We start from the raw sequence: 22,273 nt of genomic DNA on the forward strand, positions 1-22,273 counted from the left end.
ATCTTTGCTGATTTTGCTATCTTTACTTCCATCCAACAAATATTTATTGCAGACCTACTTTCATGCTCAATGTTGTGTTAGTCACTGTAGAAAAATAGAGAGATTACCTTTTTACTTTGCAACAATGTAAATAACGTCACTAAATTAAATGGATGGATGATGGGGGGATATTTCCCTTGTCCAGGGTTTCCTTTGCAAGCCCCTGTACATTCCCAACGTTGGTCTCCTGGACACGGATATAACAGGCACTTTCACCACCTTTGGGCAGTTGTCTTTACTCTACACTTTTGAGGTCTACATGGCCTTTAGATCTCCGGGTGGTGTTGGCCAGGGGCTAGGTTCACTCCTTAGAAGCGCAGTGCTATGCCTCAGGCCAGGGGTTCATCCAGCAGAGGCATCCCAGGTCCTGATTCTCAGGGAAGTCCCTGCTGCTCCAGCTGTGCTGACCTTCTGGACTGAGGCCCCTTGGGACAGCTGGGACAGCTTCCTGGGCCCCAGGATGAGGGTTGTGGCCTCTTCGGCAAAAAATTCAAGTAATTTGTCTGGATTCAGTCAAGACCCTGCCAAAAGCCAAGAAGTAGCTGTGATGAGAGGAAAGAAGAGCAGAGAGGATGATTCGGGTAATGGAGCCCCCAGTCCATCCTGCAGGATAGCAGTGAGGGTGGAGAAGAGAGAGCCACAGGCAAGTTGAAAGCAGATGGAGCTTGCTGAGGGAGGAAGGAAGCAGGGGTGGTCCAGCTCTTAGCAACCAGCAGGTGCCTGCCAAGTGGTACCAAGAAAAATGAGACTGCAAGATTGTGAGCAGAGAAGGTTTCTGGGGGCCAAAATTGGGAGGGGGATCTATGGGGAAGAAGAAGCTAGCTTTCTGTAAGGCAAAATTCCCCTATCTCCAGAACTTTCTGAGAATCAATAGAAATTTCCGTGCACAGTGGGTGTGGGCATCTCAACACAGGTGAAAGGGTATTTATTAGATACTCTTAACAAGCAGGGGGGTATAGCTCAGTGGTAGAGCATTTGACTGCAGATCAAGAGGTCCCTGGTTCAAATCCAGGTGTCCCCTGAAATAAGCTTTGTTTCAGTACCTACACCAAATGGCACCTTCAGGTGGGCTCTTACTCGGCAGATTGAGGGGTGCAATAATTGGTAAAGGAGGTGGGGGGGCGGGTAAGAAGGAAGCTTGTCTAGCTCATCTCCTGGGCGGGGGCAATGGAAAGTCCTAGAACCAGAAATGTGTGTCCAGCCAAGATCATGTGGACTCAAGGCTCACCCAAGCACTAGAACTACCTGGGATTGTGGGAATGTAAACATACACTTTCCCTGGGCCCCCTCTCCAGAGATTCAGGTTTTGTTAGGCCTGCAAAGTTTTGCTTTTCAACAGCACGCCTCCTTCTTTTCGTCCACTCATATCACAGAAGCATTAGATGATTTTCCCGCTGCCACATTAGGCATCTGCCGATCTGGGTCATTCTAAAAGCCCTTCTAGGAGAACATCAGTGGCTTTAGATGCCTTGCCATGAATCGGGGGGAGGAGAAGCTGCAGGGCTGCCAGGTGGGAGGGGGTCCAGGCTTGGGGGAAGGAGAAGGTGAGAGGGAACGGGTTTAGCCTGCAGTGGAGCTGTCCTCATGGGCGGATGGAAAATACACAGAAGTGCTGGTGAGGCTACACCGGTGCTTATTAGACAGTTAGAGCAAGCCTGCGCGGTTGAACCACACTGACCCCATCTCGGCAGCTTCATCTCAGGCCGGCAGTCCTACCCCCTCCCCTTCTGCATGACTGAACTTCAGCCTACTCGACAAGGAATGCACCCAAGACAGGTGAGTTCCTTATCGCCTTTTACCCTTAGCCTTCATCTGAGGTGAACACTGGAAGAGTGCCTTTTGTTAACCCAGGTGGTCAATGGTCATGAGATCCCCAGGGGGAGGAACAAACCCTGGTTCCCGTCAGTGTGGACATTCTTCTGCCTCAGTAGTGGGGTTTCAGCTTTGGGCCCTTTAAATCCCCCTGTACCCCTGCGGGCGGTGCAGAGCGCAGCTGCCAATGCTTCAGGATTGCCGTCCGCCAGATCCTACCCTATGTAAGTTATCCACAATAAACTTTGTGTTTGTACTTTATGGAGTCGCCTGCTTCGTGTTTCAGTCTTAAAGTTCCTTCTTGGTTAGAAGGATATTATTCAACATCTCCACCTTCCAACAACACCCTTTCAGGTTTCTACGATTGAAGAAATGCCTTTTTACCTCTGGGCCCTGTGGATTGAGTCTTCGTAGGACAGAAGAGAGGTTGGACAGTTTAGATCTTTGCCAGAAAGCCTCTCTAGCTTCTTGCAGCCCCAGGTGAACTTCTCCAGGGCTGACCCAACCCCGATCCCCATTAACACTTACCTTTAGAGCCTTGCAGATGTCACCTTTCCCATGGGCACGTCCCACCTCACCATGCACAGGCACCACCGTTGGGGGCAATGGGAGCTTTGATGCCTCTTGTATGCTCCGCCCATTACGGAGCACAGGGCAGTGCTTGCAGGAGGCCCCCAGGGCTCCAGTCTCTCCGTCCTGGGCTGCTTCAGCAGGGTCAGCACAGAGCAAAGGATCTAAAGAAAAGGCAGTGAGGGAGCTGTTTGCGGAGCTTGCTGACTGCCGGCGACTGGCCGCTACATACTAGGGGCTTCAAGCCACTTTCAATCGTGAGGCCGTGTGCCACGTCTAGGGGCTACTTCCCTGTCCCCTGCATTCACCAGCCTTGAACAGGGACCCTGAAAATGCACCGTGGACATCTGCTTCCGGTCTGAGCAGCAGAGACTCACAGAGCCCATGGGGATGAGTGAGCTGTAGCATGTTTCCTCAGGAAGATGAACCAGGTGACCTGCTTTAGAGAGTCTTTCAGTGCTGACCATGGAATATTGGAGGAAGGCTGGCAAAGGCAGTGGTCTCCGTTCTGTTCTCATTGGTGCTCAGTTATTCTTTGTGGCAGCATCTAGATGGTGGACCAGTTGTCTCTTGCAGGAGCTCCTATTTCAGGTCAATAAACCCACACCGTGACCATATGGGGGCGCTTCTGGCTAGTTCACTCCTGCAGTCCACGGACTTCAGGGTATGAGTTTACTGCGCTGTTTTATTCCACTTGAAATTCTTATTCTGAGTGTCAGGGGACTTCTCACTCCACTCAACCTCTTCATACCCTCAAAAACAATAGTTAAAAGCAAAGAGCTGAAGTCAATCCTGCATCATCCCTGGCAGGTTTTCTCCTCCAAAGCAAGGGAATAATAATAGCCAATAATAATATAGTCGTAGTTGCAATAATAGTTGCAATCCGCTTACTTAGATAAAATATTAGCCTAAGAGACATGAGGTTATCACCAACTTCAGGAAAATTAAAAAGATCCAGGTTAGGGACTCGGAAGCTCACCAACCTCCCCAGCTGTCCCCACCAGCACCCTGGGGCTTAATGCACAGATACAAAGCTGAAGAGACACGCTCTGGTGTACGTACTGCATGTGTTTCCAAAGAGGTTGGGCAGGATCTCTTCAATTTGCTGTTTTGTAGTGCAGAACAAGAGGAAAACAGACAAATAAATTCTAAAGGCCCTTCCAGTAGTGAATGTCAATGCTCCTCCAGGCTGCTGCTGTCACCATACACTGAGGAAAAGGGGGAGATGCAGGCATGTGAAGGCGTAGGGTTGTGGGACTCTGGGGCCTGAGTTTGTGGAGGAATAAGTTTCCGGTCTTACCAGCTCTCTAGAAATAAGTAGAAACTTCCAGTATGTTGCAGGAGTTCTGGGTGTGACCATGAAGGTGAAAGGTGTTTATGAGACATCTATAATAAGTAGTGGGTGTGTAGCTCAGGGGTAGAGCGTTTGACTGCAGATCAAGAGGTCCCTGGCTCAAATTCGGGTACCCCCTGCCATATTGGATTTTCTATTCATGGAAGCTGTTACTCATCCCATTTTCCTTCATCCATCAATCAGGATCCTACCTGAAACTGGAAGCTACAGGTCAGCCCCTGTACAACAGCAATCTGGGTGGAGCCTCTTCTCATGTCTTCCTGCACTAATACTCGAGGTATCTATCCTCCTCATGGCATCAGGACTTTTTTCTTCTGTATGTTTCTCATTTCTCCAACTCTATTGGATCCTCAAAGAGAAGGCAAGGCCCCTGATGCAGACTTTTTTAGGGCAGACCAGAGAGCTGTAGATACAGATGACTTCCCAGGAGCAGGCAATAAATGGTAACCCTAGGTCCCTGGTGGTGCAGTGGTTAAGAATCTGCCTGCCAGGGCCTCCCTGGTGGCGCAGTGGTTGAGAGTCCACCTGCCGATGCAGGGGACGCGGGAGCAACTAAGCCCGTGCGCCACAACTACTAAGCCTGCCCTCGGGAGCCTGCGAGCCACAACTACTGAAGACCATGCGCCTAGAGCCTGTGCTCTGCAACAAGAGAAGCCACCGCAATGAGAAGCCCTCACACTGCGACAAAGAGTAGCCCCTGCTCACGGCAACTAGAGAAAAGCCCACACGCAGCAAGGAAGACCTAACGCAGCCCAAAATAAATAAAATTTTTAAAAAATGGTAACCCTAAATTATCACTCTCACCCCTCCTTCCCTCCAAAACAGGTTGGCACAGTGGAGTGGGGAGGGTGGTCAGACCTATGGAAACAAACGGCTGGGAACCCAGGTAGGGTAGGTGGGTAGTTTTGGAGACCTTCGTCCAGCTCTTGGGCTAAACCAAGGCAATGGGAAATGGGTTGGAGGCTCATCAGGCAGCTTCTCTCCTTTTCTCCTTATTGATGACCCCACCCAGGGACTGAGGACTGGAAAGCTGCAGGCCTGAGGGAAGATGTCTTACTCGAAGCCCCGTCTGGCAGCTTCCAAAAAGCCAGTCCTGGAGGAGATCTATAACTTAATTTTGCAGAGTTGAGTGTTACCACACAAATGAAAGATGTTAATTAGACTATACTAGTGTTCTTGGGGGTATAGCTCAGGGGTAGAGCATTTGACTGCATATTAACAGGTCCCTGGTTCTGGTACCGGCACAAAAACAGAAACATAGATCAATGGAACAAGACAGAAAGCCCAGAGATAAACCCACGCACTTGTCAATCTGCGACAATGGAGGCAAGAATAGACAATGGAGAAAAGATAGTCTTTTCAATAAGCGGTGCTGGGAAAATTGGACAGCTACATGTAAAAGGATGAAATTAGAACATTCTCTAACACCACGTACAAAAATAAACTCAAAATGGATTAAAGATCTAAATGTAAGACTGGATACTATAAAACTCCTAGAGGAAAACATAGGCAGAACACTCTTTGACATAAAGTACAGCAATATTTTTTTGGATCCGTCTCCTAGAGTAATGGAAATAAAAACAAAAATAAACACGAATCTTAAAGAAATGATACAAATGAACTTATTTACAGAACAGAAACAGACTCACAGACACAGAAAACAAACTAACAATTACCAGAGGGGAAAGGGGGGGAAGGGATAAATTAGGAGTTTGGGATTAACATACTGTATATAAAATACATAGGGGTTTCCCTGGTGGTGCAGTGGTTAAGAATGTGCCTGCCAATGCAGGGGACACGGGTTCGAGCCCTGGTCCGGGAAGATCCCACATGCCACGGAGCAACTAAGCCCGTGCGCCACAACTACTGAGCCTGCGCTCTAGAGCCTGCGAGCCACAGCTACTGAAGCCTGTGCGCCTACAGCTCCGCAACAAGAGAAGCCACCGCAGTGAGAAGCCTGGGCACCGCAACAAAGCCTAGCCCCTGCTCGCTGCAACTAGAGAAAGCCCCTGCACAGCAACGAAGACCCAACGTAACCAAAAATAAATGAATAAATTTATTAAAAAAATAAAATAATATAAAATACGTAAACAACAAGGACCTATTGCATAGCACAGAAAACTATACTCAATACCTTGTAATAACCTATAATGGAAAAGAATCTGAAAAAGAATATGTGTGTGTGTATGTATATATACACACATATATATAAAACTGAATCACGCTGTACACTTGAAAGTAACACAACATTGTAAATTAGCTATACTTCAATAAAAATAGAGGTCCCTGGTTCAAATCCAGGTGCCCCCTAGTTATGCGCAATTTTGGTAGCTAAACTTAGTTACATGCATGTTACCTGGGACCCCATTGAAGATTTAGGAGATCCCCACTCGTTGGGGTTTGTAGGAACAACCCTAGAACCTCCCTCTTATGGTGGCATAGTAGGAGGCCATGGGATGTCCCTGGATGCCATCGGGCTCATCCCCTTGACCCCATTATAATCAGTAAAGGGCCGGAAGGTCCTTTGTACTCCTAGTACGGAATCACTTTGCCGTACACCTGAAACTAACACAACATTGTAAATCAACTACAGTCCAATATAAAATAAAAATTTTTTTAAATGCCAAGAAACAACAACAACAACAGTTAAATGAGTAAAATTATGCGTAAGTAGTGGGCATGGAGATGTCAACCAGAGTTTCTTTGTCTGCAGACTAGGTCTAAGCTACTATGCGTCCTCTCACCCAGCAGATGAATGAACAGCTGGTACCTCTGCAGTGCTGGAGCCATAACCCCGGCTTTGCGGTCCTGAATCAGTGGGGTTGGCCCGCAGGCATCAGGCAGGGGTCTCTTCCCCTTGTCCCCCGGCCAAGCGGGTCCACGGGGAGCCCTCTGTCCGCAGCCCTGAATCCTCCTCTCCCCCATCTCTCTTTCTGTGGCCGAGAACAAAACCCAGAGAGCGATCAGTCCCTCAGTTAAGTTCCTCAAATGCTTACTTTGCCGGGCAAGAGGCCAGGCCTTGAGAGGACCCAGGGATGAGTGAAATCTAGACATGACGGTTCATCCTTCACTCTTTCTCGCAGGGAAGAGTGATTTGCAACATGAAAATATGTTAGATGTGATAGAAAGGAGCTTAGAGCGCAGCTGGGCTGCTCTGAGGGCTGACTTTGTGACAGCTTTGCAGAGATGGGGGGGTCAGCTGAGTCTGGAAGGTGCATGTCCAGGCAGTGTGGGGAAAGGGCGTGCCAGACAGACAGTGTAAAGAAACAAAGATGCAATGTTTGGGGAGTGCTTTCTGGGTGGAAAAGGTATATGTGTGCATGTCTGTGTGTATGTGTGTGTGGCTGTGGGTGTGACCATGCATGTTGGTGTGAGTGTGTATGTGTGTACCTGGGGTAGGTTGTAAGTGCGTGTGTGCCGTGACTTTGCAGGGGGGAGGGGGGAGAGAGTGTGACTGTGACCTACTGTTGGAGGTGGATGATTAGACTGAAGAGAATTTGTGTGTAAAATATGTTCCAGAGTTCGGACATTGTTCTGTGGGCGATAGGGAGGGTTGTGGCTGCAAAGTGAATTCATTTCCTTTATTTCAGGAGGTCACTTAGGAGACATCGCAGAGAGCGGCTGGGAGTTTGCCTAAAGACAGTTCCTTAACTGATATTATTTTTTGAGCACCTACTATGTGTTAGTACCATGCTGGGCAATTTATCTGAAGTTGCCATATTTATACGTCACGAGAAACTTATCCCTATTTAAGACAAAGAAATGGAAGCTTACAGAGTTAAAGAACGTGCCCAGTGACACATACAGAGTAAGGAAGCAAATACAGAGGAGAAAAGGAATTCCAGAGACATTTTCAGGTTATAATATGTGGGACATGATGACTTATATAAGATATGCAGGATGAAGAATAGTGTGTGGGGGCAGAGGTGGAAAATGAAAATTACTGTTATCCAGAGAGAAATACAGCAGCAGGTACAGGGGAAGGTGGGAAACATAATTTAACTTAGGCTAGAGGCTTGAGCATACTTTTGGCTGTGGAGGGAACAGGACGGAGAAAATTGAATCAATTCAGTCCTGAGGACAAGAGTACAGATGGAGCCATTTACTTTGGAAGGGGGAGGGGAGGGGAATGTTCTTCTCTGAGATGGAAGGGAAAGGGCTAAGGACAGCTGAGGAGAGATGTCTCTGAGATACGAAGGGAAATCAAGGAGTTCAGGTTTAGCTGAATCTGTTCTGTCTGTCGAGCAGAGGTAACCTCTTGTGCTGGAGCGAGCGCACAGACGCGGGGGTTGGGGGGGAAGAAAGCATGTCATTGGTGAGCCTGCAGTGCAAACAAAAGCAGTCAGAGGGTCTGCGGTGGGGAGGGGTGAGCTGATTCTGCACCTCTCTGAGGGCCAACTTTCGTGGGCACTGAGAGCATCGCTTTACCCAGATACATTTGTCCCCACCCAGGTCAGCACAGGGCAAGTGCCAATGATTTTATTCTCTAGCTCTCTATTTTTTATTCTATGCAAATTCCAACCTAAGGAGCTTAGGTTACTGTCAACAGCAGACAAGGATACTGGTTCCCTCGTGTACATCCCAGTCCCAGTTTCTGTCAGCCATACACTAACCATCTTTTGGGTGATCCCCTCGGCAGAGGGGTCCATTAGCTCAATGGACACTTGTGGATTTTTCACCAGTTGCATTCCAGGGTTCAGGGATCTCATCTCTAACCTCTGAGGGTCTTTTCCTATAGTCTACAAAAGAAGACAAAGGAGAGAAAAAGAAACTAGGACTTGCAGGACAAAAGAGATAGAAAATTTAAACCAAGATATTATCAGTATTAACATTAAAAATAAATGTATGAAATACCACAGTAAAAAGACAAAGAATGCCACTGAATTAAAGAAACAACTATATGTTATTCACAGGAGGTAAATAAAAAACATAAGGATATAGACATATGGATAAACCTACAGATTGGCGGTTGCCAAAGGTGGGGGGAGGTGAGGGGTGGGAGAAATGGGTGAAAGGGGTCAAAAGGTTAAAAATTTTTTTCATGAAAAAAAATCCATTTTTGGGACTTCCCTGATGGTCCAGTGGCTAAGACGCCACGCTCCCAATGCAGGGGGCCTGGGTCCAATCCCTGGTCAGGGAACTAGATCCCACGTGCCACAACTAAGAGTTCACATCCTGCAACTAAAGATCCCACATGCCACAACGAAGATCCTGCACACAGCAACGAAGATCCCACACACAGCAACTAAAGACCTGGTGCAGCCAAATAAATAAATAAATATATATATATATATATTTTTTTTTTAAATTCATTTTTAAAAAGAGAGAGTGGAAGGAACTAGCTTCCTGCAACAGAACCCAAGAGTACACTAGCTATTCCAGTATCAACAGAGATGGTTGCATTAATACTACTCTGGTGATTGCAATCAGATTCCAAGTAAGGATACATCTGGCTTTCAAACAAGAAAGGATCTCATGCCAGAGCTCAGTAAAGCAGTGAAAGCCAGGGATCTGACCGGATTGGGAAGGTGAGAATTATCCAGAACCGTAGTAATAACGGCTAGTCATATTCGAGTGCTTACTACACATCAGAGACTGTCCTAAGGATATTATCTTATTTAATCCTCATATCAATTGATATTTCCCCCAATTTACAGATAAGAAACTGAGGCTCAGAGAGTTTTTGGAATTTCCTTTAAGTCACACACTCTGGCTTCTCTGCCTGAGGCTAAGGGGTCATGGGGTGTCGCTATTTCTCTTTCCTGAATATCAGTAAAATTCAATGTAGAGTTTCTAATACATATAGAATAATATATATTAATAATAATATTATATTATTGTTATTATATTATACATGCATATATATATGCAGGGGATCTTGGGCAAGAAGTTTAGCTTCTCTGGGCCTCAGTCCCCTCATCTGTGAAATGGAGATAATGAGATCCTCGTCCCCAAGGTTTGAGGTATAATAAGCTGATATATGTGGAGGCTTCTCGGCTGTATACTGTTGACAAGAGAAATCCAGAGGACTTTAGCATCATGGTAGGAATCAGTGTAGAAATCAGTGTTTCCCCAGCTTCTTGGCCAGGAGAGGAGGGGAAGTGGCTGCTGGGCGGCTAAGGCCCCAAGGGGGAAGCTGGGGGGTAAGAGGGAGAGATTCCAGTAGGTGGCAGAGAGAGTTTGCAGGAGAGAAAGCTTACCAGCTCCCGTGACAACAGCAGAAGCAGGGCCTTGGCGTGGCTGTGGAGATGGAAGGTGCCAATCAAAGTAAGCTCATTGTCCAGGTGCGATAGGGCTTTGTCCACAGATCAGAGAGCCTCTGGGTAGAATGTGGTTCTTCTCCAGCAGCATTTTTGGTCCTTGAATTATGTTAGCTTAGGTCCATTAATGATTTGGGGGATTCCTAAGTCTACTCAGCCACCTAATTCTGACTGTTTCTAGGAGTGGATCATTCTCCATGATTCTCCATCTATACTAACTGAAGACGTGGCGGTTGGGAGGGTCATTTGTGTCCTAGACTATAGTTTAGTAGAAAGCACTCTGAACTGACTGTTAGCCTAGGAGGGTCAGGCCTTCATTAGGTGGGTTTGGACAGACACCTCAATCACCCTGAGTTTCTGTTTTTTAGGTGCCCACCATGATGGGCGCAGGCATCCGACTCTGAAGGCCATCCTGTAGCCAATGTCAATGCTTCTCCGGGCTGCTGCCCACACACTGGGGCTGTGGGCTGGGGCGGGAGTGGGTGGGAGGGGGGACATAGGCTGTTGGGCTTTTGAGGAGAGAGCCTGTCGCTTTTCCTGTGGCAGGCTGATGAGTTTTTACTGCAGTAGGCCTGGCAGTTCCCAAGAGAGGGCCGTCCTGAAGTGGTAACTCATAGGTTTACGGGGAGTCTGGGTGTGGCTAGACAGATGAAAAATATTAATTAAGTCACACCATAGCAGAAGGGGGTGTAGCTCAGGGGTAGAGCATTTGACTGCAGATCAAGAAGTCCCCAGTTCAAATCTGGGTGCCCCCTACTTATTCTTAACTTTTACCTTTGGTGCTGCATTTCAACTTCTTCTTCCCCATTAGACATCAACATAAAGACTTTTTTTCTAGAACCAGCAAGTGGTGAAGCTTTACTATGGTAGTTGGCAGTTCTTAACTCTAAATATAAATTAGAATCACGTGAAAAGTCTATAAACATGCCATTTCCCAGGCCTCACCCCAGACCAATTAAATCAGTGTATTTGAGGTGGAGCCCAGGTATCGTAAACAACCCCCAGCGCTCCTAGCCTGCAGCTAAGTTGAAACCAGCTTTAGTAGAGCTTCCAGAAGCCTTCTCAGACCCAGGTTCCCTCATGCCAGCTCTGTCTGCCCAGCATCTTATATTCGGACTCCCCTCTTCTGCATCCTTATGTGGACATGATTTATAACTTGACCTTAATGGCATCTTCCAGGAAAATCTGCTGTTTCAGCATTTCATAGTTTCCTTAATTTTTCCCTTTCTCAGTCCAGTCATTCTCCATGGGACAGGGTGGAATTGGTCTTCTATTTGCAAGCCAAACCACCAGGATCTGTGCCTCTCAGGGAATGAGCCCTCACGGGGCTGAGAGAGTTCGTGGAGGATGAAATATCCACACGCGAAAGTGTCAGTTTAGGTTGTGTAATTATTAAAGACAATTTTACGTCTCATTCAAGATTTAAAAGTAAACTTCTGCAGAAGGGACCAGTGAATTATATCAGCTATCTCAAAACTAAAGAACGCCATGGCTTTCTATGGTTTGGAGAACAAACAGCTGAGCATTTTGGTAGATGATCTAAGAATTCATCGTGGGTTCAGAGCTCTAGCGGGTAATTCAGAAGTACACTTCGTGAATTTTATTATCCCCGGCACCAACCATCTTATAAGACCTTTCTCACAACTACCTAAAATATATTTCATGATGCTCCGGGTTTATATAAACACAGAAATCTATACTTCAGATGGCCTAAAAACAGCTTCTCTGTAATAAAACTATTTGACAGCAAGAAAGTCTTTATGTCTTTCCATTGAATGGCAGGAAAACACAATACAGACAAAAAGCAATTTAAGACAGAACACGGTCAAGTCCAGTCTTCCTTGAGACTCTGTCTAACTTGATAAGCTGACGAGTAGCTCTTTGTCTAACTCCCCATGTTATAAATATTCTGTCTCCTCCGAGTTCTCTTATCAGCACAGGACATAAGTGCCTGTAAAAACAAAACTCCTTTTAGCTTCAGGGCTACACTTCAGTTTCCCTTTCATTGAAGCTCATTCATTTTGTTAACAAGAGACTTGAATTTTCTGGTTTTTTTGCGGTACGTGGGCCTCTCACTGTTGTGGCCTCTCCCGTTGCGGAGCACAGGCTCCGGACGCGCAGGCTCAGCGGCCATGGCTCACGGGCCCAGCCGCCCCGCGGCACGTGGGATCCTCTCGGACCGGGGCACGAACCCGTGTCCCCTGCATCGGCAGGCGGACTCTCAACCACTGCGCCACCAGGGAAGCCCCCTCAAATGTTTTAAAAAATGAAATATTCCCTTTCAAGATCTTTGATCTGAAAAGTCCTTTCTGATGCCTCTTCTAGTTTTTACTTCTTCCTGTCGTTGCTGTTACTGAGACTGCATTGTTCTCCTTTTGACCTCAATCTCTTTCATATTTTTGTGTTTCCGTGATTGCAGAGCTACCTTCTGGCTCACCTGTCCGCCCACCCATTATGGACCCCACTATTGGCCTCGCAGTCACGATTCTTCAGCCCTTTGTGGTCTTTGCCTGTGGTCTGTCTACCTTCCTCACAAACTCTTCTACTTCTGTGGAAACCCTCACCCATCACTGTGGCTCTTCCAGCGCTGCCTCTACATGTGCCCCGTGTGTGTCTAATTCTCCCAACCCCTTTTCTAGATAGTTCCAGATATTCTATGTCTAGATAGTATCTAGATAGTTCTATGTGGTTCTTGGCATGTTCTACACTGCCGAGTTGGGACACTAGGCGCCAGTCTTCACTGCACGCCTAGCTCCTAGGAGGCAAGTTGTCCTTTATAAAGTAGAGTTTGCCATTACAAAAGACGTGCGCTGGTCCCCTCTCCTCCCTTGCAGAAGGCAGTATTCCAGCCTCTGGAGCTGAGGCAGGGGGAGCAGCAAATCTGCTTGATAGTGAGCTATCCTGTCACTTCCCTGGCCTCTGTGTCTTTGTCACCACCTCTGGTTTTGTGAGAGCCACCCCTGGTGTGGCCATGTCTGGGGTCCCCACTTGCAGCCCTCGATACTCATGTGCCTTTCAGCCGGAACCTAGGTCAACTACTGCCGCCTCGACCCTTTAGTCTCCCTACAAAGAGCCCGCTAGGCTGAGTGGTTTATGCAGTTTTCCTTGCCGGAAGGTTAGGGCAGTTTCATAAGGGAATTATAATGCAGGAGGTGAAAAGGAGGGTGGGTCCAAATGCTGGGCCAGGGTGGCCGTCGGCGCTCCAGTTGATACCTTGTGACATTCCCTCCAACAAGAGCTGCAGGCCGGCTGGCTGCTTGCATCGGTGGACTCAGTAAGCGAAGCCGTCTGCCAAGGACAGGCACTGGCGCTTTTAGGGCCGGTACAGTCCAAGCCCAGATGGAGGGGACGGGCACCCCGTGGCGCTCGCAGTCAGTATCCATTTCAGGCACAGCGGCCTTAGCTTCCTTCTCCGCATGGGAAGAAGCTGCATTCCCCTCTTTCTTGCCTTCAGGAGGCTCCCTAATATGCCCCCTCCTCCCCAGTCCAGCCATCTCCCTCTGACCGGGAGGAGGCCTTGTCAGTTGTGTATATGATCTCATCGCTGAGCTGGGGCCTGTCCCTTCCTTGAATACCTTGCTCCAGGTATGAATATAAAAACCTTTCTCTGCCTTTAAAAGCGCTGCCCCCTCCTATTGATCTATGACGAGACTCAGCTGACCTGGGACGTGAGCGATCCTCTCATTATTCTCAGACGTCTACGCGTCTTGGGTGTCCCTCAGTCTACCTGGGTGCCGGTTCCTTTAAGTCTGACAGGCCTCTGGGGAGGCTACAGGAGGGCAGGGTGGAGGGGGCAGGTGTGGCCGAGGGGTCTGGGACCTGCTGGGTGTAGGTCTCAGACAGGGGATTGACCTGGCCCACTGCAGGGGTGCCATTTGCCCTCAGTCCGACATCACAGGACAACCTGCCTTTCTAGTTGGGTGGATGCTGGAAAACCGGTGTGTGAAACAAGAGTGACGGCAGCGCGGAAAGAGAAAGGCCTGAAATGAATGTGGCAGAGGTGACAGACTAGGGAGAGACCAGGAAGGGTTTGGATTGGGAAGTGACTGGGGTCTGAGGGAGAGGGAGGGCAGGGGTGGCCGCCACTGGAGGCGGCAAAGACTTCCTGGACAACATCTGCAGTGCTTTCTCTCATTTATTTTTTTCCCACTCAGGACCTGGAAGGCTGGAACCGTGTAGACATTTGGGTTATTATTGGACATGCAAACATTGGAAAATAAAAGAACCCCCTCCCTACTCTCTGGGGGTTGCCATTATTAACTATCTGGTCTATTTCCTTCCATAGGTGTATATGTATATGTATGGACATGTAGACACCTATGTTTATACGTAAGTTTCTTTGTCTGTGTGTATAATCTTTTTATTACATAATAATACATATACACAGTATCTTTTCAAAAGCCCAAAAGAGCTCATATCATACATGTATATGTCATACAATTTGCTTTTTTCACTTAATGGTATTGTTTAAGCATCTTTCCGTGACAGAACTCTGGACCAATTTTATCTTTTACTGTTGCATCATATTTCTATGACTGTACCACAGTGTTTGTAACCAGTTCCCTGTCGATGGATATTTAGGTGGTTTCCAGTTTAGCGCTAATCCAGAAAAAGGCTGCAGGGAGTCTCCGCCCTCACTGTGCATTCATGAATATTTCTGAAGGATACCTAGAAGTTCCTAGAAGTGGAACTCCCTAGAGTATCATTTTTCCTACGTAACTTTGTTTTTGCTTTTACAAAGGCAACATGCTCAATATAGAAAAGTTGAAAAGGGAAATAACACATAAAAAGCTGAAATCATCTATAACTCCTTACAGACTGTTCTGTAACTGCCTTTTCACTTGACGAACTCTCATGAACATTATTCTATGTCATTAAATAACCCTTGGACATGGGCTCTGAACCTTCTTTCAGGCAGGAGAAGGCACTGTCGCCTAGTCACAGTTATGTCACCATCCCAGTGTGCCTGACACACAGTAGATGCTCAATGACTCATTACCAAAGAGGATTATCTGGGTGATTTGAAAGGTCTCCCCACCTTTAAAGGTCAACCAGGCTACCAGGGGGTCCTCAGCCAGATGCACATAGAAGTGATAAGGGAAGAAGGGCTGGTCCCTGGAAGGTGGGAGGCCAGGGTCCAAAGAAGCAGAGCTGACCAGGACATCCCAACCAGCAAGACTGAGTCTGGGTGTGTCAACACAGGTAAAAGGCGATAATTACACCACTCTGCCAGGTCAGGGGGTGTAGCTCAGGGGTAGAGCATTTGACTGCAGATCAAGAGGTCCCCGGTTCAAATCCGGGCGCCCCCTGCTTTGTCTCACTTTTTTTTTTTTTTTTTTTGTGGTACGCAGGCCTCTCACTGTTGTGGCCTCTCCTGTTGCAGAGCACAGGCTCTGGACGCGCAGGCTCAGCAGCCATGGCTCACAGGCGCAGCCACTCCGCGGCATGTGGGATCTTCCCGGACAGGGGCACGAACCCGTGTCTCCTGCATCGGCAGGCGGACTCTCAACCACTGCACCACCAGGGAAGCCCTTGTCTCACTTTTAATCCCAGAGTGGGTCTGGCATTACCTGTTTCCCCCTCCCTAGGCCAGGGCACCTGGAGAAGAAAGAGAAAGACTAAAACTCTTTGACTCACAACTCCTCAGAAAGTGCAGACCCAATCTGAAATTCAAAGATACACCTTCAGGTGACTTACAGGAAAATTAAAGTTTACAAGGCACAGACCCCTGCCTCCTCCAACCCCTCTGGGTTTTCCTCAGCTCCAGCCAGAGATTTCACCTTTCACAGATCCACACCTTCTCCACGGAGGGGGCTGGCGTGTCTTCATTGCACCCCCACGGGTTATAACCTGAAGTAGATGAACCTAGAGGAGCCCTTGTACTCCTGCAGTGGGGTAGCTGCTTAGCTTCCTGAGCCCCTCATGCTGGGCTGCAGGTCAGAGGCCCTGGACTTAGGCTCCATGTCCCCAGGTCCTAACGCTCCCACTGGGTCTACTCCAGACTCACAGACCCAGACCAGGGTCTGGGGAAGAACAGGATTCTGCTTGGCTCTGTGGGACTAATGCCAAGGAGCGAGGGGTGGGGGAAGGGCCGGCCTGACCCTCCCTGCCTCTTGGTTCTTTCTCCTCCGTGCAGAATCATTGGCTCCGGCCAGGGAAAGGAAGCTGGAATTATATTCCCAAATCAGTGAAAACGTAAAAATAAGAAACAGGTAAGATGCATCTGTCCTTAAAAGCTCATCTTATTGTTCCTGGCTAATGAAGACCTCTGACCTCTGTAATTATATTCAGAACTCCTTCAGACACTGTGCAGCCCCTCTGTCTAATGAGTCCACGAGACCTGCTCTACCGCACACAGAAGGCATCCCTGCTCGCCTCCCCCTTCTGCACAAGCCTCTGACCACGCCCAGCCATTCAGGGCCAAGGACATCAGTGTAAAAGCCATGGCTGTATCGGTGGAGGGTCTCTGAACTAAACTAAGGTCACAGTCCCCCAACTGGGCTGCGCATCACACACAGGCAGGTGAGGTGGTGAGAGCAGGATGGGCTTTCGTGGAAAGGAAGTTCAAGGCTCCAGGTTGGACCTCCTGAATTAGAAGGGTTGGGAGTGAGACCAAAGGACTCTATTTTTAACAAACTCCTGAGAAGATCCCAAAGGAAAGTGAAAATTAGGAACCACCAATTTAGTTTTGGGCCCCATATTATAGGGTTGAAAATTATGGCCTTTTTAATTAAGAGACACGTCCAAGCACACACACCTGATTAATAATAGGGTTGGGGCCAGATCCACAGGGCTAGTCTCAGGTTCTTCCTGTTCCCCCAGCCCTGGGGCAAGGCACGACCTGGCTGGCTTCATCTGCTTCCCACTCCCATGGCCAAGCCCTGACTGGGTGGAGGGAGATAGGCCTTCCCAAGAGACGACCTGAAAGGTTTCTACCCGATGTCTGGTACTAAATGAGATAAGCTTGCAGGGGCCTGAAAATCTGAACCACACACACCTGTTCGCCTGCAGTCAGTCCTCCCCTGCTCCAGGAGCCCACTTCAAACCCTTTCCTAAGTGACACCATCTCATGGTTGTGGCCTCTCCAGGGAGGGGTCCTCCAGCACCCCAGTCATTTCCGTTTCTCCCTGGTTGGCCCCATGGCCTGGCTGACCCACCCTCTCCTGACCATAAGCTCCTTTTCCTCCTGGGCCCTCATTTGAGTGCCTAGAAGCTTCTTCTGCTAAAACAGAAGAAGGACGTTCCAGTGCTGGGCTGACAAGGAATAATTCAAAAGTCCACCTGAAGCCACGAGAAAGGGACTGGCCAGTAGAGTGGGGTTGGGTGACGGACCAAACCATCTGGGCTTGTGACAAAGGAAGGGCTGTGACCAAGGGGTCCTGAGCCCACCTTTTCTCTCTTCTGTCCTCCTAGAGATTTCAGTGTGGGGGACAGCAGCTGTTTCAGGGGATTAAAGGAGGCTCATTAGGGGCCACCGGGATTTGAACCGGGGACCTCCTGATCTGCAGTCAAATGCTCTCCCCCAGAGCTGTAGCCCCTCCTGGGGGGAGTGAGGTCTAGTACTGTTCACCAGTGCGTGCCACCCGCGCCCCCAGCAAGAGCACACTGGCATTCCTAGTCACCCCTAGTCTGCCCCTGGGCACCTGGCAGCCAGGTCTCACTGCAAACTCACCCTTTTCTGGCTGTGACCTCATGCTCCCCTGTGCCTTGTGGGAACCCAGAAGCCTTCTCTGAGGTTTCCCTCCCTCAGTGCCCACCTGGGGCCACCTCACCGTCCCCTCTAGAAACACGGCAGGGACTTTGGGTCCCTCTACCAGCTCATCCTCTGTGGTCTTTTCCCCTCAAGCCCATGACCTTGGCAGAGTCTCCAGAGACTTGGTGGACGCCAGGGCAGGTATTTGGCCACAAAGGCTGCAGCCTCCACGCGGGGCCCAAATGCAGCCCCGGTTCCCGCAGGAGGCCCCAGACCAGCAGGTGGGCACAGCTGCAGCGGCGCCAAGCCTGGTCCTCTGGGATCCTCCTTGCCAAGCCTTGCCCCACAGCAGGACAGACCACCCCCCACTGAAGGATGGGCTCCTTTCCTCCGGCAGATACGTGGCGGTGATGTCACTACCTGACCCTTCTTAGCAGCTAAAACATCGGATGGCTGCCACCCATGGGGCCATGGGGGACCCTGGAAAAGTCCTGTTAGGAAAGGAACTCGATTATTCTTATAACACAGATAAGTTCTGTATGGTAAAAAGAAGAAGAAGGAGGAAGAAGGAGAGGAGGAGGGGGGCGGGAAGAAAGAAAACATTTGCTTCTTTTAAGAATACCTCGCGTCAGTGCCTTGCCTGTTGTTGAGTACGTTACAGATTTTCAACAAACATTTGTTGACTAAAAAACATATAGAAAAATTTAAAAACACAATTAAGCATCAGGAAGAAAATAAAAATTAATCTCACGAGTAAACTAACTGCTGGTAACAGTCTGGTTTCTATTCTTCCAAACTTAATAATATATAGCCCTAGGCTTCTTCCCTAGGCTGGGGGATCCAACTTTTGCGGCTATGGTGGTTGAGTCAATTTCCAGCTACTTTCAGCTGTCATCCTATTCAGGCTGCATTTCTCCCTTAACAATGTTCTCCGTCCTGTTCTGTAAAGATAAGAACTGGGGATGTAACAGCACGCACATGCCTGCATTGGTCTTTCTTTCATGCCAAAATTACTGTAATTCTTAAAAAGCTGGTGGGTACTTTCCAAACAGGGCTGGTGAGAACGTAATAGATGTATCTTTGCTGGAAGGCTATTGGGTAATCAAAAGACAAATTCATGCCTTTGTTTTATTCACATGGGTGTGCAAAGGTGCATGTACATGGTTGGGCATTGCAGTGTTGTTTGTGAAAATGGAAAAATGAGCTGCAGAGATGTGCATTCTGGGTAGGTCCTAAGAACTCCACAGGGACCCTTTGGGTCAAGGCTGTGGACCTACAGGCTGTCAAGGCAGTCACTTCTCGCCAGCGTGTGGTATGGTGATCAAGGGCACACTTTAGCCCCTTCCACTAAGAACCTCCATCCTTAATTCAAATTAGAGAACGTATCTCAATGACAGCATCTCTCACCAACATTCCCAGTCTACAAAGACACGTGATGCAAATGGTTTTCAAAGATGCGGAAACTCTAGTAAATAATGCGTTTTTAAGGTTGTGTGGTTGGGGCTGTCTTCTAACCCTTGTGTTGGTTGAAGCTTTGTGGTGGGAGTGGGGGCATGTCACGCCTCGTCAGTACATGCCACCTTTCCAATCCCTTAAAGTCTTTAGATTTGTCTTCAAGAATTTTCTGGCGTCTCCATTTCATCTATCCTCGAACAACTTTGATTCCTGGTTTTGATGAACAAGTTGAGCAAACAATCGAAATTATGACAACGCTTCGAAGTAGGACACTGGATCCAGAGTTCGGCAGAGTTTAGCACTAGATTTTTCCTTCTCGTCCAAAAGCCGTCAAGAATTCATTTCCACACACATTCCCTAGACTTTTGTTGTTATAAATCAGCCGAGTCTTGTGATTATTTTTGCGTTTAAGCCTTCACCTGCAAGGGGGACTTTTTAATTGGCTCTCCAGGGTATGGTGGGATTTTCTCAAGTTATAGCTCAAAAGAAAAAGAGGAGGCGGGGCGGGGGGTGAGGTGAGAGAGGAGGTAAAGCAGGAACCATATCCACAGGAGAGAAGGAGGGGCTTCTTCAGCCGGCAAAGGAGGTTCCGAAGTGGTTGTGGTGAGGTATATTCGGGGTTCTACAAATCCTCTCGTGAAGCCTCGTGACAACTCTGGGATCTCACTCTTTCCACATCAGAGCCCTGAGCTTTCACACCGGGGAAGCTGTGAATTAAACTGACGTCACTCAGTAGTCTTGCAGAATCAAACACTGCCTTTGGTTTTCTGCTAAATCATATGGCTGCTAGAGAGAAGAGATTTGGGTTCTTCTCATTGGGATTTTCATTGTTTTTCTAGACTACTTTGGTGCCTTTAGCGTCAGTCAGCTTCCAGTTCAATGACAAGAAGCACAAGGGTATCTGGAAGCCTTACCCCATAGGCACTGCATTCCTGATGGCCACTAGCGATAATTTACTTTCCCATCGTGCCAGTGTAGAATATAAGTTATGACAGCTTCCCAGGCCTGAAGAACTAATTGGATTTCCCCTAACTGTAGTTTTAACTAGTCTGGGTAATTAATACCATTTTCACGAGGCTGTGTTGCCTGAAACCCACTCCTAACACCAATTTATGTACCAGGTAGGAAATTTGGGTGCAAAACCAGAAACTAATTTTGAAACAGGTGAGGCAGCACTTGTCAGGTAGTTCATGACACCGAAGGGAAAGAGGTGTAGACACTCGATGGGCTCCGAGGGGAACCAAGATTGCACAGACGCCCAGTCTGTGAAGAAGGGTAAGGCCGGAGCCGATGCCACATCCATGTCACCAGACGGAAATCTCAACTCCTCCTGCTTCTGTGTTTCACTCAATGTCCAAAGTCTGCGGTGGCTATGCTGAGGGCACTCGCCCGAGTCCTCAATACCAGACAGTGGGGGACCAAGTGTCTAGTATTTTTGACTTATGGAGTAAGAAATGAGGGTATGCCTTTCAGTAAAATTCACGTAATTGCATATTCCCCAAACATGTGATAGGGTTCAGATGTTGTGCCGTCAATAAAAGAAAACGTTCCCCACAGCCCACGTGAGTGGGGATATGGATTATGGATGTCACCTGGGGCTGCAGGAGAGCAGAGGAGCCTTCCTGTAGATCTGATCTGATCTTCCTGTAGATCAGCCTGTGAAAGGAAACTGGAATCGCAACACTCGGAGCCCGGATTTGAACCTGGGATGGCATGACCTGCTTTCCTGAGTAAGAAGAACGAATCTCATCTGATGAGCGCACTTCATCTCCTGGACCAAGTCCTGAACTTCAACACTAAGACCTCTGCTTGCTTGTCGGGTGTGCCACTTGGCAGCCCGTGCCCTGGTGAATTGGCCCCTCCTGTCTCCCTGCTCTGTTTCCTGCAGCCCCCGGACCTGGCAGCTATCTATGCCTGTAGCCTTACAGAGTGAAACAGTGGTAAATCAGCTCAAGGAGAAAGAAAAGACAATCAGTAGTGTTTGATTTGTAGTATTTGCCAAGTTGCAAATATTCCCACCATGGCCAACATCAAGCTGCCAATGGTTTAACGTTGCTCCCTGGCTGAGGGCACCAGCTTTGGTATCTTCAGCTGGAAGTGTCTTTAGAATCATCGTGAAGAGTGGTTCCCATAAACTTTAGCTGTCTCTCAGTCTTTGGAGTTTAGGAGGGATTAACAGGAGGCTGTGCCTGTCAGATGTAGTATATCAGGATCCCCAGGGAATCGGAATTTTTAACAAGTTCTCAAATATTTTGAATGTATAGTCAGGTTTGATAAACACTGCGTGGTCTCATCTCTGTAGATCTGGCTGACTGATCTCACTGCTAACGAACCCTCTTGTGTCCAATAACTCACCTCTCCTTCCCACAGGCTGCTCCCTTGGTGCCCCACCACCTCTTTTCCCCACTATCTTGCAGCCTTCTCGGATTCCAGGCTGAAGGCACTGCTCGTAAAGCCATGGCTTGTAGTTGGTACTGAGGCTCCCTCCTTCCCACTCTGTACCTACTCTGTATCTGATCTATATCTACATCCATACTGTAATTCCTGAAGTCCCACCCTTTCTTAACCACAGACCTATTTTCAGCAAGGAGACTGCTGAAAGCTGTAGATTCCACTGACATTAACGTTTGGCAACCCTCAGGATCAGCTTCCGTTTTCAGCTATTTCAGGTTGTGTGACCGGAGGTAAGAGATGATCCCAATACAGTCAGAGAAAGTCCCGGGTTTCAGTCCATACAGAGTGACACTTGAGTTTATGATTAACTTTCTTTTAAACTGCTAGGATGGGCTTCCCTGGTGGCGCAGTGGTTGAGAGTCCGCCTGCTGATGTAGAGGACACGGGTTCGTGCCCCGGTCCGGGAAGATCCCACATGCCGTGAGGCGGCTGGGCCTGTGAGCCATGGCCGCTGGGCCTGCGCGTCCGGAGCCTGTGCTCCGCAACGGGAGAGGCCACAACTGTGAGGCCACGTACCCGCAAACAAACGAACAAAAACTAGTTACTAAACTGCTAGGATCAGCCATCCAGGCCTGAAGCCACTTCTAGTATTCCATGGGAACTCGACTTGATCCCTTGGAAACAGGAGGCAAATAT

At 48.3% G+C, this 22,273-nt stretch overlaps 3 non-coding genes across 3 annotated transcripts; all 3 read left to right on the top strand.

Annotated features, from left to right (window-relative positions):
- The first annotated feature begins 988 nt into the window (after positions 1–988).
- Positions 989–1,060, top strand: TRNAC-GCA (transfer RNA cysteine (anticodon GCA)). Its single transcript has one exon. It is a non-coding gene; the product is annotated as a tRNA-Cys (tRNA).
- Positions 1,061–10,718: 9,658 nt separating this feature from the next.
- TRNAC-GCA (transfer RNA cysteine (anticodon GCA)) lies at positions 10,719–10,790 on the top strand. The gene has a single exon. It is a non-coding gene; the product is annotated as a tRNA-Cys (tRNA).
- Positions 10,791–15,272: 4,482 nt separating this feature from the next.
- TRNAC-GCA (transfer RNA cysteine (anticodon GCA)) lies at positions 15,273–15,344 on the top strand. Its single transcript has one exon. It is a non-coding gene; the product is annotated as a tRNA-Cys (tRNA).
- Positions 15,345–22,273: the final 6,929 nt, after the last annotated feature.

The sequence above is a fragment of the Neophocaena asiaeorientalis genome, unplaced genomic scaffold, assembly GCF_003031525.2.
Source record: "Neophocaena asiaeorientalis asiaeorientalis breed wild unplaced genomic scaffold, Neophocaena_asiaeorientalis_V1.1 scaffold407, whole genome shotgun sequence".
Lineage (NCBI taxonomy): Eukaryota > Metazoa > Chordata > Mammalia > Artiodactyla > Phocoenidae > Neophocaena > Neophocaena asiaeorientalis.